Here is a 19,328-nt window from a genome sequence, read left to right as displayed (position 1 = left end):
TCTCTTTCTTGCAAACAAACAGGGCTAAAACAGCATTCCCCGCTTCTCTTCCCTCTTTGGTAAAGGAGACGAAAGCTTAACTTGATACTGCAGCTCTCAGGTGAGTCTTTGGCTCTGTGCTACTTTTTGGCTTGAAAGCTTTGGGAAGAACACCTGACTTCAAAACAGGTTTATTGTCATTCAGTTACTAGGTGAAAAGTTCAATGTAGCTGTGCATAATACACAGCACTGAAATCTTTGATCTTCCATATTTCAGTTCACATTTGCAGTAGTGGAAGGTATACATATAATTTCTTTCAAATGCTTCTGAAACAGTTTTCCTTAACCGTCAGGGATGTTATATTTTCCTAATGCAAATGTATTCATTTGTTGCCATATTTTTAGATTTGGAATTGTTTTCCACAGATTGTCTCTGAAAAATAACAAGCATGCACATTTTATTATTAAAATAACCCATACCCATTACAATCAGCAATGGAGGTTAGTGTCAGGGTTTTCTGACCGACAGCAATGTGTGAATTTATAACAAGATGTAGTACAGCCAGATTTTAGCATCCTGTCAAACATGTAAGTAGAATTTAATGTATTCAAATCCATGTTTTACAGTGCTCAAGTTTACAAGCTTATTAGCATTAATGGTATGGTTATATAAACCTTTTCAGCTATTTGTACTGTAAAATAGTGAGAAAAAATATTGGATAATTAATTACATATTCTTTCAAAAAGCTCTCTATCTATTTTCATTTCTCTGTCTCCTCCTACTTCTGGATAAGAGTATTGTTTTTTCCCTGTGCATTATTATTATTTAGTTCCTACTATGTCACTGCTACTGCCACACTGTTACACTGAACAGCTGAAACCAAATACGAAGCAACATATTTTTTCCAAAGAGGTAAAAGTGCAACCACGGTTAAGTGCCCTTGAAGGAAAAATATAGTCTGTCCACCTTCTTTACCAGCTTCGTGGATATTCAGATAGTAAATGTTGACAAGTTTGTTTCTTTTAATTATGTGTTACTTTATGAAAACTGGAGCTTTTCCTGCAAGATGTGGAGCTTGTGACATGTTTTTATTGCCTCAAATATGGATTACTATAATATGCTCTCCTGGTGCTTAGTGTAAGAACATTTGAAAATGGCATTTCTTGTTGGATAAGGCTCCTTTCTTATAATATGATGTTGTACAGGGACAACATGTTTTATCTCTGCTCCATGACATGTACTGCCATCAAGATGATTTCTGGGTAAAGTTTAAGATGACAGTTTTGTTCTGTTGTATGCAGTCCTAACTATCTGAAAGATTAACTTATTTCTGTGCAGTATTTCCATTGCTAGTGCAGTCACCAATTTACCCGCAGCTACATCCCTTAGTTTAAATGAGAAATATTTTTCAATCAGGGTCTTGACGGCTAGGATGGTTTTTTTTGCTAGATTCCAATAGCACTCTTTTTGGGTGATCAGAAGCTTTTACATATTTTTATGGGGAAATATAGGAAGAATGTTGAATAGTCTTTGTGACAAAAGGAAGAAGGGAAGCTTAAGTGGTGGTGGGATCTGGTCCCTTATAGATATTTGGACCTGCTGTTCGAGAACTTGACTTTCCAGAAATCTGAATTTGACTTCAACAGCCTCTGTTGCATTTAATATGTGATTTAGCATGTTTCAAGTCCAGGTAGATGTCTCTACAAAATGGCTGAGAAAGGAAAGATGCTCTGCCATCAAAGTCGAAAGGTCATCCTGTGTTTTGGGTCACTTCTTAAAACTGGTGAACAATTAGTTCCAAGGCACAGAATGAACACATCCCTAGCAAAGAGTTAGCAAGAATCCAGTTTTCCAGAGTGACATTCGTTACACTGGAAGGACTGGGAATAGTGCTGCCCCTCCTTCAGCCTGTCCAGCTCCGGCAAGGCTGTGATTATGTCCCTTTATATGATTAATGTTCTGTGCTTGTGGTACCAGAGCGGCCGTTTTCATAAATACAGCAAAATTAATCAGTCTCTCAATCTCTCTTCCTTAGAGTTTGGATTTATTATACCTAAATGGGAACTATAAAATGCTTTTCTGTACTAATGAATGACTAAAACAGGCCTACCTGAAAATCTTAAAACTGGGGGATTTAAGTAAGAAACTAATTTGCTGAGAAACTGCTGGGATCTTTTCCATTTCCATGGCTTCTAACAAGAGTTAAGATATTTAATTTTCTTTGCAGAAACAGACATTTCTTTGCATTCATGTTTTCAATAGCTGAGAACACACAGAGTGCAGGATTTGCAGAAAATTTTGAATAATTTATCATTTTAGAGGAAACTTCTTTCCCATTTCAAGATGCTACTTAGTTTTGAAACAAGCTCATAGCCACATTTCTTCAAATGCTTTGCAGAAAAGTTGACTAGCAGATCTCGTGACAAATGAGCAGCTTTTTTTCTGCGTGTACCTACTGGCTACATCTCTACCCTTGTTGTTTCTCCTCATTTGTCATTCAGAGCCATGTGCTTCAGCACCGCTCTGACCGGCAGGTCACTGAGGTAAAATGAATTTGCTGACAAATAGTTAGGTCTGGTAGCTCTGAGGAAGGTGGTGCATTGGTCGCATCCTTCCCAGGCTTACAACTGTCACAGTTGCAGAAGCTGTTATGTGAAGTGGTCATGGAGCAAACCAGCTTTTTCAAGCTCAAGTAAGTTAAACAGCAACAATTAAAAGCATCATATGATAAACAATGAGAATTACCTAGTTTAAGGAACTCTTTATACTTAAAACACTGGGGTACAGTGTGGTCCTTCTGTAATGATTAATTAATATCATGATTGGAAAATTGAACAGATAAAATATAAATTAATTTAAAAGTGCAGTGAGTCACTATGTATATGAATAACAGTTCAGCTGCATTGATCAATGTGAGCAGACTCTCGCTAGGAAAAAAGAGGGCAGTGCAAATGTCGCTTAAGACCTTTTTGCCCTTGTTTGACTATATCGGTGATGTAAGTTTGCAAAAATAGGAAATTGTCCACAATGAATTTGGAGGTCAGGATCCCAGACCTATAAAAAAATTTACACCAGTGAAGACTCATCCTAGAATAAAATGATGGTTTTTATTTCTCAGTGTTGCTCCATTTCTCAGCTTCTTCAACTGCACAACAATTTTCTGATTCACAGAATTGAAGAAATTACATGTGGAGAAAACCTTATCCACCCCCATGACAATGCAGAATTATCCCCACAGAACATTTATTGCATTGCATATTTAGTGCATTGTCCAGTCTAGTTTTAATGTCACAACTGATGGAACTGTTCCGTTTCCCTTGGGATATTATTACATCGCCTAGTAGCTTCTGCTTTCAGGAAGTTTTACTTAGCATTCAGTATGAATTTTCCCTTACTCAGCTTGATGCCAGCTGTAAAACCTTGTAACAAAAAACCCCAATCTTTCCACTTCTTTGTAAAAGTGAGAAAAAGGAGAATAAGATAATAAAAATGGTGATGCTTGATACCAAAAAGATTTTCTTACTGCTGATCTGTGATAAAAAAAGTGTGTGCGCATGCTTATACCTTTTTATCCCAACTATTCTGAAATCCAGGGGATTTTTGGTCATTGACTTAAATTGGTCCAAGCTTTAATGACATATATATTCAGAGCTCCACATAAAAGAGGGAAAGAGGCTTCAAAATGTTCAATTGTGTAGATGATGGCCACATCCCTAGAGATGCTTAGAATCTGGAAAAATAATGAGCAGTGCAGAGAAGATATTCTTTACTGCAGGACTCATCTAGAGGTCTGTCATGCTTGTAATCCTTGTGGACCATGACAATTTGCAGCAGCTCCTTAGATGGAGTGGGCAACAGTAGAGGGAATAAGAGCCTTTTTCATGTTCCACTGGATGAGAAAGTGGATGAGGCTGAACATAATAATTTTTGTTTTCTGTCCATGTCCAAGAACATCCATGAAGGACCATGACCCTCTGAGGAACAGCCCATCTCCTGCCCCATCCTGATTCTGAGCTGCTGAGCTCAGGCCCATCCATCGTGTGTACATTGAGATGTTTAACTAAGAATCTCAACTGAGACAGCTTAACTAAGGACTCCCCCATTATTTCCCTTCATGTCCTTTATTTTACTCACTTCTCTATTTTATATCTTGAGTGAAGGCAGAAAAGGCTGGCATAATCCTTTCCTGTCTTTTTAATTTTTTTAAAAAATTATTTATTTTCTGTGTCAGTTTTGTCTCCTTTTTCTCTGCCTCAGGTTATTTTCTGGTTTGGTTTCAGCTTTCCTATTTTCTGCTGAACCAGGAGGGAACTGCACTCCCTCAGACAAGGGTCTGAAACAGAAGCCGTGGAAATGGGAAGAACCAGCCTGCTTTGATATACTTATTTTTTAATTCACTAGCTAGCGTAAAGGTTGGGGTTATGTTTATTCCCAAACAGAATGATGTCAGAGAAAAGGGAGGAATTTTGTTTGGGTTTTTTTTTTTTTTAATGTTTGTTTGTTATTCCCAGGATTTCCTTAAAATCTTTGTTCCCCTTTAAAGTGAGATTGAAAGATTTTGCTTGAAGGAACACCTTTTGATATGCAGATTTTACTGGATATATGTGAATGAAAAACAATACCTTCTATGGAAAACAGGAAGGAAGATACCTTTTTACAAAATGTATTTTCTGTCAAAACCAGTTTTTGATGGGACAATTTCATTGTTTCATCTTAACCCCCCCCAAACATTTTATTGCTGCTGGTGTACTTAAACACTGCTTTTTTATATCTGCTAATGTTAGCTGTGAAAAGAAAGAAAAGCTTGTGAGAATGGTTGGTAGGAGATACTTTTCATATCAGGAGATATTTTTCATACGTTTACAATTATTACCTCATTTTACTGGCCATTTAATTAATGTATTTTGGCTTTTTAGAACTCTCTGAAGAAAATCAGCTGAGCCTTACAAAGGACTCAGGCTCTCAGCTTACTGCACCAAAATTCTGGACTGCAGATTGCCACTACTTCACTTTCCCTGCAAATTCCATTAAGACAACAATCCCTTTTATAGGAATATTTATGGTCAAGATTCATACCAGTAAGGTGTCTGCAACAGTAGAAGTTTATCTTCACAGCTAGATTAACTGATATGAAGTGGATGTGAAATTTCAGAAGTGCCAGCACATGAAATCTTGTTTGAATTTTGGCTGAGGTACTTTGGTCTCCCCTTTGAGGAATTTGGTAACGTGGAGCTTACAAAGAGGGTTAAGTACAGAAAGAGTTGTTTGAAATGAAGCAAGATAAATCATTTTAGGGAGAGGATGGAAATGGCTCGCTGGGCTTTTTTTTTGAGTCCATACAAAGATATTATCCTTTTGGAATATGACACCCCTGAAAGGTTATCTGAATCATAAAAATTTGCACCTCTCATGTTCAAAGGAATGAAATAGTCCTAATAAAAATTGGCACTGCACAGGCGTCGCAAACAGCTATCTGCAGGAGCTCCAGCGAGCTTCACCTAAAGCTGAACAGCGCAATCTTTCTCACAGTGCCCATCTAAATATGTTGTTTGGACAGGTTTGGGGTTTTACTTTAAACACACTGAAACCCCCACGACATGTGATAGCACTTTGCTCAGAGGCAAATTCTCACAGGAACCTTACATTACGTATTTTACATCCCTAATGTAATTATCAGGCCAAAAAATATACATGGAAGCAATGAAGCTTAACCACTCAAACATTGCATTTCCAGTGTACAGTGTTATTCCTGACAGAGCCAAGGAGGGAAAGGAAATCCAGGGAGTGCTGAGCTGAATTTCAGAAGCAGATTCAGATCATGGTTGGATCATGATTAGTTAAGAGTGAGGTGCAACCTCTGCTTAGCTGCTAATGGTCTGTCTGAGGCTACAGCACACGGGCTGCCTGCAGGGCTGCCGGGCATTTTCTATTGCTAATTTACGGTTACCAGGGATCTTTTGGCCACGTTATTTATTTACCTTTTTTACTTTATTTATTTATTTATTTATAATCCAAGAGGGAAGCACAAGCTAGTGTGTGCTTTGCAAAATCACTGCAAGCGGGCTGCACTGGCGAGACGATGTCCCTAATAATCACCAACCCTGTCTGAAAGGGGAAAAAGGAAGAATATCATTGTGGTTTTTAAATATGACTATCAGTAGTGAAGCTCTCCAGCTAGACTAGATAAAGCCAGAAACAAAAGGGAACTGGAGTTACACTAGCAGCAGCTTAATAGCTGCAATTATCAGCTGGGCTACCAGTTGGAGTTCCCACCCGTCGGAGCCCGAGGTAAAAGATGTCAGGGGGATAAAGTGAAAGGCCTGCCTGAAAATGCAAAACCACAGAGCATTCACTTGCTAAAAGACTTGGATGAGCTACTCGTTCTGGTCTTTGTGCTCTTTTAAATACAGCCATCTAGTTGTCTTGGAGACAGGCACGTGGGGGAAAAAAAAAAAAAAAAGCCACTCAATATTCCTATCCCTGACTATAATCCCCTGTTATGGATCAGCTAAGTAATAGTCTAAATAGAAAATGTATAAAATATTAACCTGACAAACTGCTCTGCTTAAGTCAATGACATATGGATAGAAGATGTGGGTAACAAGAGGTTTATTAAAATGCTCCGGTTCAGCTGCAGCAGGAATGACAGAATAAAAGCATGACTTGTAAAACAGAAAGGGTAGAGAGGTATTAACATTGAAGTGCAGTTGAGCAAATTCTCCTGGAAATCTCAGAGAAGCAAACAGCAAATGAGGTTGATTAAAATTACTATAATTGTGGTGACAAGTTGTATGCCACTTGAACACCCTACTGTACATAGTTCCAGATGCAAATTTGGGCTCTAATTTGCCCGTCCTTGAAGACAGTGATAAAACTCCCGTTGACTTCAGAGAAGAGCAGAAACAGACTCTTCAATTCATAGGAAAGAAATAAATGCCTGACTTCAACACTTGAGATCAGCAGCCCTAAAATATATCTTGAAAGCATCGCTTGATTTTATTCGTCATAACCTCACATTAATTGCTAAAGCAATCTTCAAATACATTGGAATACATACAAGATCTTCAAATACATTGGAAAACTTGAGTTACTTCTTGTTTGAATATGGTAAGTTTGAATCTGTGTAACTAAATAACAGCAAACATTCGTATCATACCTTTCAGGAATAACCAGGAGAAGATCCGCATTTTCACAGGTAGGGGCTGTGGAAAACTCAGCCCAAGCACAGTCCTTGGCTTCAGATATGTTAAAAGGGAGCTATTCTCTCACTGAGCTCTCAGCTTTAGAAAGTCAGTCCTTTTAAAAGGATTTAAAGTAAAGCACTTAGAAGTCATCCAGAACCATTAGTCACATCTAAAAATCTTGGCAAAAGCATTTGTTTTACCAATTTACACTAATGATGTCATGCTGTGTCTATGTTAATATACTTCTATTTTATTCTGAGACAGTCACTGTGTGCTTCCCCATCTGTAAGTGGATGTATCTTAACTTCCCTGAAAAGGAGAAATATGTTTTAACATCTGGGTAACTGAAGTAGAATTAGCAGAGGTGCTTTGCCCCCAGCTCGTACTATTAGAATCAAGTCCAGATTTGTTACCATCAACTACCTCCTTTATATCCTCCTCCCACAGAAGCTGTGTGCATCATCCCAGCCTTTTAGATAGTGTTGTTAAACCAACTGCCCATGGCCTGCAGCCTGACAAAGTTCTCTTAAAAAAAACAGCCAAACAAAAAAACCCTAAGTATTTGTTAGGGTATTTTGCTGTCATCTGCCATCAGAAGTGATTGCATTAGTTGCGAAAGTTTGCCCTGTCAAAATTATGCCGAAATGGTAGAAAAGAAACTGCAGTTAGGTTACCACTTCTGGATGGCATTTGTGTGTAATCTCTTCACTACTCAGAGTGCTTTGAAATCAGTCAACTTCTCAGAGATGTCGTGGCATAACAGGTTATGTTTATCCCGGTTTAAGCCCACTGAAATTAATGGAGATGCCAAGTTTTGACATTTTTTGGTGGTCCTCAAAGACATAAGCAACCTTAATCATGTAGAAAGAGTAATAAATTCCTGCCTTCAAGCAAGGCCTATGAGATCTGAATGCTATGAAAATATGCTTACAATGACTGTGATTTCAAAAAAAAAAGCCTGACTGCTAATGAAAAATAGGCCTGACCATGGTTGAAGAGGTATTCAAGCTTGTGGTTAGGTTGATGCCAGATGTTGATGCAGAGGAAAGGGAAGTTGAGGAAATTTAAGAAAAATAGGTACATGAACCCTTAGGATATTGGGTTACCAGCCAGCTGGGAGGCACCTGGAAAGGGGCTATTTAAATCTGTTTGAAGTAAGGGTCTCTTGTAGAGAGATTGGCCAGAGGGTCTGGAGAGCAGAGGCGGCAGATCTGAAGACCCTTCTGCTCCTCCTCCTGCCTCCCTCAGCCTCCAAGGGGCAACTTCCTGAGCCTCAGAGCGCCGGTGTTGGGGGACAGGCTGTCCTACACAGGGAGCTGGGAGAGCTGGAGCTGCACCATGTGCCTGCCAAGGACTCACCAAGGGCACAGCAGCAGGGCTGGGAAGGCAGTATTGCAGAAAAATGTGGAGGGAAAGAAAGAGGGAAGAGATTTTATTGACTGGCAACAACTTTTCTCTTTTTTTTATTTACATTAGCTTTATTTTTTCCCCAGTTTTTCCATTATCTTTACATTAATGCAAACTTATTTTTGTGATGAATTGCTGATTAGTTCGCATTTATTTCTGTAATTACCTCAAATGGCATTTCATTCACCTATATCCAAAAGACTGCTGCCAAGTTTCATAGATTTCTTTTTTACAAGGTCAGAATAAACATAGTCACGCATACATAAACACTCAGAGAAATAGATAAAAATTGATTATTTCCTACTTATACTATTTATATTTAGGTGTCCAATTAAATTATTTTAATCTCCAATTCCTTGAGTTACAATCTTACATATGAAAATATTTCATTAAAAATGTGTAACTTGTAATATATAATATATATTACATGCATTATATATATCTCCTAGTTCTCAGAACTGCATAGAAAACATTGACAATTAAAAGCTAATGCCTCTTAAGGGTTATAAAAGTGAAAGGGAAAATAAAAAAACTTTTGTTTTGTTTTGTTTTGGTCATTTTTACAAAATTCACCCAAGTTCTGTGACCTTAAACCAATTAGGTTTCAGTACTCAATTAGGATTTATTTTATTTCAGTCAGTGATAGCCATGAAGTAGAAGAAAACCAGTCAGTGTTTAGGACAGTTTTTGGAGACTTTGCCTCTCCAGAGGACTCATTCTTGTTTTGATCACAGGATTCTCCTGCCTCAGTTCTCCACCTGTGAAATTGGGATGACTATAGTTTCTCTGCCTGCCTTAAAGTGCTCTGAGGAAATGTGCATTCAAGAATACTTGGATAGTAGTGCAATAGATCTGTATAAACCTTTCAGGGGGTTGCAAACAGAACAATGCAAAGTTAAAAAGCATTAAATGATTACTGTCTGCTTTGCTTTATAGTTTTACTTTTTTGTATTTGCTTCTTGCCTCTGTCTGTAATTTTGCTGAAGGGGTATGTTTCTAATTAGTGAGAAACTGAGTTTTCTGGTTGTGGCTCAGCATTTTAAGCCTGGCTGTTGCTCTTACTATTGTTGTGAAGAAGCACACTACAGCCCCTTGGGGAAAGTCTAATTCAGACTTTAAATAGTCAGTTCAAATAGAGTTCATTTTAACTTAACTCATTTTGGTCATTTCTTCATGAGAAAGGCTTGGCATGTACCAGGTAAAGCACCCCAGAGCCCAGGTAATACAGCAGCGTGTGGAACACTCTCTCACTGCATCAGCATCAGCTTAGGGACAATAACAGTCTTTCTTCACCTCTCCTTGCTCTTTATACTTATTTTCCTCAAGGGCATACGTATTCAAAGACAGGAGACACCAGCTCCTGGTGAGGCTTGCTGAGAGGTGCAAAGACAGGAGATAGCAGCTGACTCAGTTTTGGGGATTTCTGTTAAAAGGGCCTTTGGTTTTGGAAGGCTCAGCACACTCTCATGGTGAATATGGAACCATAGAATGGTTTGGCTTGGAAGGGACCTTAAAGATCATCAAGTTCCAACCCCCCTGCCATGGCAAGCGACACATTCCACTAGACCAGTTGCTGAATATTACCATTTTCCTTAAACACTTCTTTAATCTGGACACTAATCACATGACTGAGCACTGCACAGAGCCCAGTTTGAGCTCTCCTTCCTGCTTCAAGACTCATGGTCCCTTCACAAACATCCTTGCCTTTCACTCCAAATGTGTTCTCTGTCCCAACCTATGCCTCTGTCCCAAAAAAGGGCCTCCAGGCGTGGGGTCTTCGAGCTTGGGAATAAGGCATTTATATTTGAAATAATGTCACATTTTGATACTAAATGCAATGAATTGAAAACTATTTTTAATCTTTCTTTTTCTTGTCTTAGAATCTGTGTAGGTAACAGAAACATGATGCATTTCATTCTCTGCAGGAAGTATTTTTAAAAAAACATGCTGCAGCTGATTATATCTGCTTTGTGTAAGCCTTCCTGATGCACACTAAAGGAAGATGTGGCTCTGCTGTAAAGTGATCCAGTATTGAAAAAGAGCACTCTGATATTAGTGCATTTTGACACTGCTTAATGGGTTTGTAATTGTATTCAGCATTTTAACTGGAAAGCTTGAATAGGAAGTAGGTGGGAAAATATGCTCATGGAACCCTCCTTCTTATTGATCATTATGCACCAAAACCCAGAAGATGAGAAGAGGGGTGGGGGATCTTATGTCTGTGGACAGGTAGGAGACACCAGCACATTACCGATCTTTCAAAACTTGCATTTTGAAACCAAAACAGCTGTGAATCCGCTGAAAAGACTGAATATTTTAACACACATATTCTGCTCATAAAAACACCTATTCTTGCTTGCCAGTACTGTAATTTTATCTACATTAACAAAAACCATTATGAATACAAGTCAAACTGGCTATTGCAATAAATGAAAATGGCAATTCCATTTATTTAATTGGCAGGTACCCAATATCTTTTTATTCTTACAATGAAACAGCTGGGATCTTGTGAAAACTAGCAACTACTGTGTAATAGCTTCTGCATGATATCATAGCTTTCACAGGAAGAAGACAGAGATTTACCTGGCAGAGAAGAGATGGCTAAAATACACATAATTAAAATTTAAAATAAAAATCAACAATATCTTTTGTATTTCCTATGCTTTGGGGAGTAATTTTCTGGGTAACAGTCATTATTTCAAGTATTCACTCCAAGATCCATTCTGTAGCTGTTTTAGCCCTGATGAATAATATCTATTCCATAAATAGTGTCTTTGGTAGAGTCTGGGGTCTTTAGTCCTTTCATTTTTCATACTGGCTCATTATTCATTACAAAAAATGCCTTCTTGATCAAAGAAATTATTTGTTGGTTAAAATGCTACAATTTGTTCATCTTGGTTAATCTTTTTGTGTGCTTAGGTCCCCAAGCTTCATGACCCTGCTTCTGGGTTTTGATGGGACGACTAGAGCTATTTTTAGCAAGACGACAAGGAAGGATGAATACCAAACGCTACATAATTAAAGATACTGGTGTGCAGATATATGCAATGTATTTTCATTTTCTTCTTGTTATCCCATCCCCCCCCACACCCCCCCAGTTTTTCAAGAAGGAAGGATTTGCAGGTTATAGAGGAAGCATGAAGCACAGACTGAAAAAGTCCTGGAAGCTTTTTCTCCAAAGACTTGTGGCATTTTGGGCATCTGCTGAAATATCTACCACAGCCTTTGTCTAGTCTCACCACATCTCCTTCCTTGATTTGGAAGTTCTTCAGAACAGGGACTATGCATTTGGGGGTCTCTGCTGTAACAAGGCACTGGTCAAGGCATATATGTATCCCTGTAAGTAGCGTCTTCTATAGCAATAGGTAATATCATAAGGCTTTTAAAATACCCAGCCAGAGGCAGTGCTGCAAGCACCACCTGCCGATACATTTCTGCTGATGTCAGGGCAGTTGTGACTGCTCTCTGGAAATGGTTATTATTCACCCTAAAATATTTTTGGCCCACCTGTAGAAACCCAGCCACATGTGTGTTAACAATAGTATAATGAAAATGATATTTAAAATAAATTCATAACTTTTAAGACCAGAGGGATTGTAAGGTTATATGGTCTGATTTCCTATGCATTAGAAGCCATAATGTTTTTCTCATAAAATTCCCTTTGTTGAGCTTAGTCACTTGTGTGTGGACAAAGCATATTTTTCATACTTTTTTTTTTTTTAATATATGCCTTTAGTAGCCACATCTGCAAAGCCAGGCTGACATTTTTTTTAAATATCTAATTTTGGCATCTACAGTTGAACACCGAAACACATGAAACATTGACTTCTTCAGTCATTACCGAGTGTTGCAGCCAAGCAGGACAGTTTGCAGAGTAAAACAGATGGTGTTGAGGACCCCGCATCTGTCCTATACATATTTTGAGGTGGTTACTTTGGACTAGCACACACTGGGTTGAATTAATACTCCCTGGTTGTTGCAGGACCTGAGGTTGGCTTCTCACCACATCTTCCAGGTTTTGTTTTTTTTTTTTATTTTATCTAAAAGGTGGGCCAGTGTTGTGCTCAGAAACTTCCTCAGAATATAATCCAAGGTTCAGTAAGTGCAGCTGATTTGCTTCAAAAATGCACTCCTGAAGTGAAAGAGAGGGGAAGTGATTGAAGTGATGAGCTTTCAGACCAGTGTTCAGCAGCATGAGTCTATAATAGAGACTTTGAGAATAGAAGAAAAAGAAACAGGTTGCCAAGTTACTTATTGTCTGAGCCGCCTCTTAAGGTTTACATTAGAATAATTGGGTTGGACTATAGAGTTTAATGACTGACAGTCATTTAGGTATGATCCCAGACATCGTGTGGCATGAAATCACAAGAAAATAGTGAATTATTAGTGAAATTACTACTGGTGTGATAATTTTACCTTTTTAATGTTAGATTGTCCGGTTTTCAACCCTATCAAAGATTCCAACCGATCTGAACAGTGTGAGCTATAGGAATCCATAATCAATATTCAGCAAGTGTTTTTAAATCCTGCACCACTGAATGAGAACATCCAGCTCAAATTTAAAAAAGGAGAACTGGCTCAGGGAAATGCCTCAGAACATGGACAAGCAATTAGGTTAACATTTGCCAAAGTCAACAAAATGAACGGAACATCTTCCAAAACCAGATAACCACACAAATAGCAGCAAAGCCAGAGAGCTGCTTCAATGGGAAAAATGTGTGTTTAACTGCGAATGACTTATATCAGAGGGTACTGAACCCCTTGACAATTTGTATATTCTCAACTGAGGTGAACTAAATAGTCTGTCAGATCCACTGACAGAAATTGTATTAAACTTTCCGTAGTGCTACAAGCAAAATGCTACGCTCCTCCCTCCTTTAGAGTTTGGACACAAAATTGAGTTAAGGAGGTAAAACAAGTTGTCAGGCGGTGGATGATAACCATAACTGCTCATAAACGTCTGCATCAGTTTTAGTCAGTTTTGTTTGTGATGTAAAGGGCCTTAATCTAAACTTCAGAGAAAGAGGCTAAATTACATTAATGTTCATTTGGCCAGGCTAAGAGCACAGGCACAGAAATTTGCTGCAGTGAGCAGTAAAGCCTCTTTAATGCTGTCTTCTCGGTGTTCTTGTGGAGGAAAAGGTCCTCATGTAATAATAGTCACACTGTATACCTCCTGAAACAGCTTATTCCCACAGGATGCAAAAGGGCTAAATTCTGCAGTTAATGAAACAAAGTTAAGAAACACGGTAAATCAATGAGAAGCAGAAATGTCAGTGCAAAGAAGGCAGGTGATCCAGGAGCTGGAGGAAAGACGTTTGGGTTGTGCACACCCAGCCACGCAGGCTTGACAAGGGTGGGATTCCAGCACAACATCTGTTTGGGCCCGAGAGATGCCAACGGCTTTTCGGGAAAGTCTCTTCTCTGGCACAAGAAAACTGCAGGAAAGCAGTCAGGGGAGGCTCAGCATTTGGAAAAGACAGACCAGGCTGATGTGATGTTTTTTGGGGGGGAAGCATCCCAAACCTGAGAGGGAAACAGTGGAGGTTGTGGTGTGTGTCGGGAAGTGCTGCAGACCCGGCCGGGCAGCCGGTGAGGAAAACAGCCAGCCCAAACAGGGATGGGGCAACCTGCTGTTGGGAAGCCTGAGGAAACGCAGCGCTGCCATCAGGCTCTTGTGGGTCAGGGACTGCCCTCCTTCTCCAAAACCAAAGGAAGGCCGTGTGTTCACAGCACCCGGTATGGCCCACAAAGGGCGTGCGAGCCGGCTGGGGGGCAGCGCGGTGGGAGCAGATGCCAAGGCAGCAGCGTGTCTCCTGGCAGGAGCCTCAGCACGCAGGAGCTCTGCTCCTCTCTGCCCCTCACTCTGCCCCCTCACTCTGTCCCCCAGAATTCACACCCCACGTGTCTATCTTATTCCCCTAAAACAACAGCACGTTAATGTCAGGAATACGAACCCATGCCTCTTTTTTTTTTTTTTTGCATCCATACCTTGAAATTCTGCATTTGCACTTTGATTTGCTTTGATTTTGATTTTGATTTGATTGCTCTTAATTTGATTGCTCTGAAGTCACTGCCTAGCTTAAAATTTTTCCTGAGAACCATGTCCATTTTTTTTTTTTTTTTAATAGCTAGGACACAAATCAGTTTTTCATCTCAAAAGCTAACATTAAAACAACCAAACAAAACTTGTCAACTTATTAATTCTTGTATTATTTTCTCATTCAAAGGAAAAAAAGGAAAAAAATCATCCCCACATTAAAAGATATGAGGGAGCTTAGAAAGAGTGAAACATTTTTGTTTAAAAACATAGCAAAACGAATTTTCAGCTTTTCAGGAGTTATTCTCAATTTGTTTTATCTAAAACCTTACAATAAATTCATTTCACTCCAATTTTGACAAACTCTTCATTTACTGGGTGTTGGTGTAGTTTTTCTCATCATAATCTTTTGGGCATGTTTCTGACAACTTTAAATTTATAAGGTAGTTAAATAGAGAAAGAATTTTTTTCTAAGACCTTTATGTCGTGGAATAAAATTTAATCACAGCGCAAGTTTACTAGCTACCTTTATTTGGCCTGGTTTAATTGTTGGACTGACAACAACTAAACTGACCTGGATTAAGGGAATGAGGCCGCCCTGCCTGCTATGCCCGAATAACCTCTTAGAGCAACTGGGAAATGGAGAGTGAGCTCCTCACGTAGATTACAAAAAATAACAGGGAAAAAAACGCTGAAAAAGAAAATACCCTGTGACATTAAAACTCAGAAGGTGAGGCTTGAATGAGATGGGAGGCCAGCCCATCGACAGCAATCAGGCTGATTTTCAATGATATTTTCACTGAAAAGCAGTTGCCTAAGGCTTCTGTAGCCTGCAAGACCAATTGGGCAAGATCAGAGCGGTGCGTGAAAGAAGATTAATTACAGCTGGTGTTGCAGCTTGGGGAACAGTGCATGAAGGGCAGGCAGGTTTGAGAGTAGCCCAGGAGCTCCCCATGGCAAGGCTCAGAGAAAGGAAGGTCCATCCTGGCTCTCGTCCTTCACTCCTGGTGGCCTTTGCCTGTGCCAGGAGAAATCAGTGCTGCCGGGACGCCGTGCGGCTGTTGCTGGCACGCAGTCGATGCGGCCCTGACGGTAAGGAGTGATGCTGCTTCCTTCCCTCCCTGTGGGTCACGGCCCCACACCACATCAAACGATGGTGCTCCATTTCTGATTAAAAAGTCCCAATTTTCCAGTGGCAAAGAAAAAGCTGTATGCTCACCCCGGCCTCTGCACAGTTCTGCTGCGTCTCTCCACCCGACTGCCTCCCAGCCTTTTTCTGGACTTAACATAGGCAGAAGCATTTAAAGACCTGATGGTACAGAGGTACCTTAACCCAGCATCCTTGAGCAAAAATAAATGTTTCCAGTGTCTTTCAGTTCAGCTAACTACCTATAAACACTCCGAAAAAAACCCAACGCAAAATCCGCCCCCCGCCTTCCTCCTTCCAGCATTTGAAAACCCCAAACCTGGGCTTTTCAAAAGGAAAGGACATGTTGACAGAAGTATAGCCAAGAAATAGCTGTGCCAAGAAGCGGAATGTCACAGTATGATGGTTTCACTGCAGCAGAATTAAAGGTACATAGGTAGAAATGCTTCAGAATGTCTGAGGAACCCCCCTGAGGAGATATCTGGGCTGAAGGGCAGGCTCTCTAGAAGATGCAGACACCCTGCAGAGAGGGAAAATCATCTGGGCTGAGGTGCTTACAGGCAAGTCTAACCTTGACGAGATGAGAGGTACTATAGGAAAAGCAAATAGGTCAAAAGCAGAGGAAATGTTATCTGTATCCCATATTTTCATTCTATTATTAAAGTAGTTACCATGGCAGCAGCTAGCAGTTTTGGGGTTTGGTTTTCTCTACAGATGTACAGACATCTTTTGAACTTCCCTCTTTTTCCACTGCCATATCTGTCCCCAGGAGGACAGGCTGAAAAATCAGTCATGTTTGCTTCCATGAGCAATATATTAGTAATGAGAGCAACAGCAACAAAAGTAATATAAAACTTCCCCAACAGCATAATGACAGTATTTTTGTCTTTTCTTCCAGAACACTGAACCCAGACTTTCCACTTCAGCCCTCCAGATTTCATCAGCAACAGAATAGTCTCTGTAGAGTTTCTGCTACATCCCCTCACGCTGTTCTTCTCCTCACACATTTTTAGGATAAGAAGAGAAACCCATCAATGTCCATTTATGTCTCTCTTAATTCACATCATTTAGCTATTTTCCTCACCCAACAGCCCTCTTTGGAATTGTATTTGGGCATAGCGTAACTCAGGACCTTGCAACTCTTATGGGTTGGGCTGAACAGGAGGAAAGTGCTGGATGAGAAGAGAAATTCCCATATTGAGCTACGCCTGGTCAAGCCCAGCTGCAGGCAGGAGAGACCGAGCTTTCTTATCGAGGGACCCATCCATTCCAGCCACCAGCAGGATGTGGCTGTGAGATGTGGGGTATGAACCCCAAACTTAATACTTAACAACAAAATCACTGATGTTTAGCTGACGCTAAAGAATCTCTCTTCTAGGGAAAAATCAAAGAATTGTAGTCTCAGCTGCTTTCCTCTGAGTGTAAGTTGAGAGAGTAGCAAAGGAGAAGTAAAATGTGACAGAGTCTGCTTTCTTTTGTGCTACATCTGAACTGACTACAAGATAATATAATAAACAAGATAATAAGATGAAAGAGAGCTTGAGAGGGCTTCTTTTCCATTCCCTGGTCCCAAAGGAGAATCAATTATTTCTAAACCATTCTTGAAAGATGTTGGACTAATCTGATCTTTACTGTGGATACCTGGCTATTCTCCTCCAATGGTTTCTAGGTAATTGTAGGGAGGTTCTAGGCAATTAAAAGCAAAGAGCAAAGTAAGAAAGTCAGAATATAGCGAGGACAGTTCAAAGCATCCAAGCATTTTATTTACTTAGGATTAGACCTAATTCTCATTATATTTTCAATTGATTTATTTATTAACTAGCATGGCATATTAAGGCCAAAGATTCTGCCTTACGCTGAATCTTACCTTTCCAGGGCTTACCCTGTTGTTCCCAGGAAAAACTGTTTTTCACCAAAACCCATTCAAGAAGGTATTACTCCCTTCTTTTAGAAGATTTATTTTTGAGTTGAATCACTTTATTTATTTGGTTTGCAGATGAAAAATACCTTATAACGCACATCAGCAGAAGAACGGGGATTGTGGTAAAATGCAGTTTGGAATCAAGAATAAAGGACCAGTGGCTGGAGCTACTGGAAGCCACCGTGTTGCAAAAGAGCAGCCCAAACAAGTGTGTGGGTTTACAAGGTCCTAGAAACTGGGCTCCAACTCCTAGGTGAGCTTGGAATGTAGCAGAGGAAAGATGACTAACTCTACTTTTAAAGCCATGCAAGCTGGTTTCACAGTGAACACACTGCCTTCCTCCTCCTGCATGGGAGGAATGTTTGTCTGGCACTTAATGCAGATGCCTCTCCACACTACTGAGTGCTAATTTCTCTCGATACACACCCCCTCAGAATCCAGGCGCTATTAAATAACTGTAAATTGGTAACTTTAATTGCTGAGGACTCAAGCATTGTGGTTCTCAGCATGCTTAAAGGAAAAGAAAAAGCAAAAAAAGTAAATCAACTCTCCTGGGGTCACCCCTCCCCAGTCAACAATGTCAAGTTTTCAGGAAAAGGAAGTGTGGCATTTACAGACTCAATTAAATCAGCGCAGTTGGAATTCCTCATCAAGGTGGTAGGTAATTCTGAGGCTGCAACTCATTTTGAGAAATCACTTTGGACTCAGAGAAATACAGTGCTATTTTACAGTGTACTGAAGGCAGGGACCTAAATGTAGCTTGAGGGTAACTGTAGCTGGAAGGCTGGTAGTGCTCCTTTATGTTGTATGGGCTTTGTGTGTCACAGCAAATGATTTACAGCTGTTGCATGAGGCATACATGCTCACTGCATTGTCCTTTCGTGATCAAAATACTCTTGCCTTACAGCTTTGTGGTCCTCAAAGTATTTCCACATGTTTGAAAAAAGGAGGTCAGATACCCGTGGTGAACTGCTCTTCTGCTCTTCTAACTGGAATTCTGGGTTGGTGGCCATATAAAGGCAAATCGCATCATATTGATTGTACAAGTATTAATGCAATAATTATGACGTATAACTGTGAGGCCATTTTTGTCTTTTTCTGACAACTGTCTAAATCTTATCCTTCCTCATCTTTATATTTCCTGCCTTTTCTCTGGATAAGTTATTTGAAGATAAAAACTTTTGAGCTCTTTTTTGTTCCAGAGAGATGAGCTAGCTCCTTTAACGAAAGCACCTACCTCATGGATACTGCAAGGTCTCAGCTTCCACAAGGGAAAGAAATATGACAAGCAGTATTTCAACAGCGTTGGCACCGGACCAAAAATAGCATGTCCATAATTTCCCAGTGACCTCTCAGTGAGCTCCAAACTAAGATGATTTTATATTATTCCTCTCTCTATGTATCCTTGACAAACAATGCAAAGGAAAGGCAGGGATTTAACTTTGGGAAAGACCTTGTAAATGAAAGGTGAAACAGAGGCTACTTACCTAACATTTGCTTCACAGGCTTGTGGTAGAACTGATGTTTAGAAGACAGAGTAGATCAGGGGGCAGAAGTTGTGGGATGGTATTTGAACATTACCTCTAACTTTGGAACCCTATACAGCCTTTAATCTGTTTCTGGAGTGCTGGGAAGTGTTCTGTGGTGGA

Source organism: Calidris pugnax, unplaced genomic scaffold, assembly GCF_001431845.1.
Source record: "Calidris pugnax isolate Ruff unplaced genomic scaffold, ASM143184v1 scaffold171, whole genome shotgun sequence".
NCBI classification, from domain to species: domain Eukaryota; kingdom Metazoa; phylum Chordata; class Aves; order Charadriiformes; family Scolopacidae; genus Calidris; species Calidris pugnax.
This window is presented reverse-complemented; position numbering follows the sequence as displayed.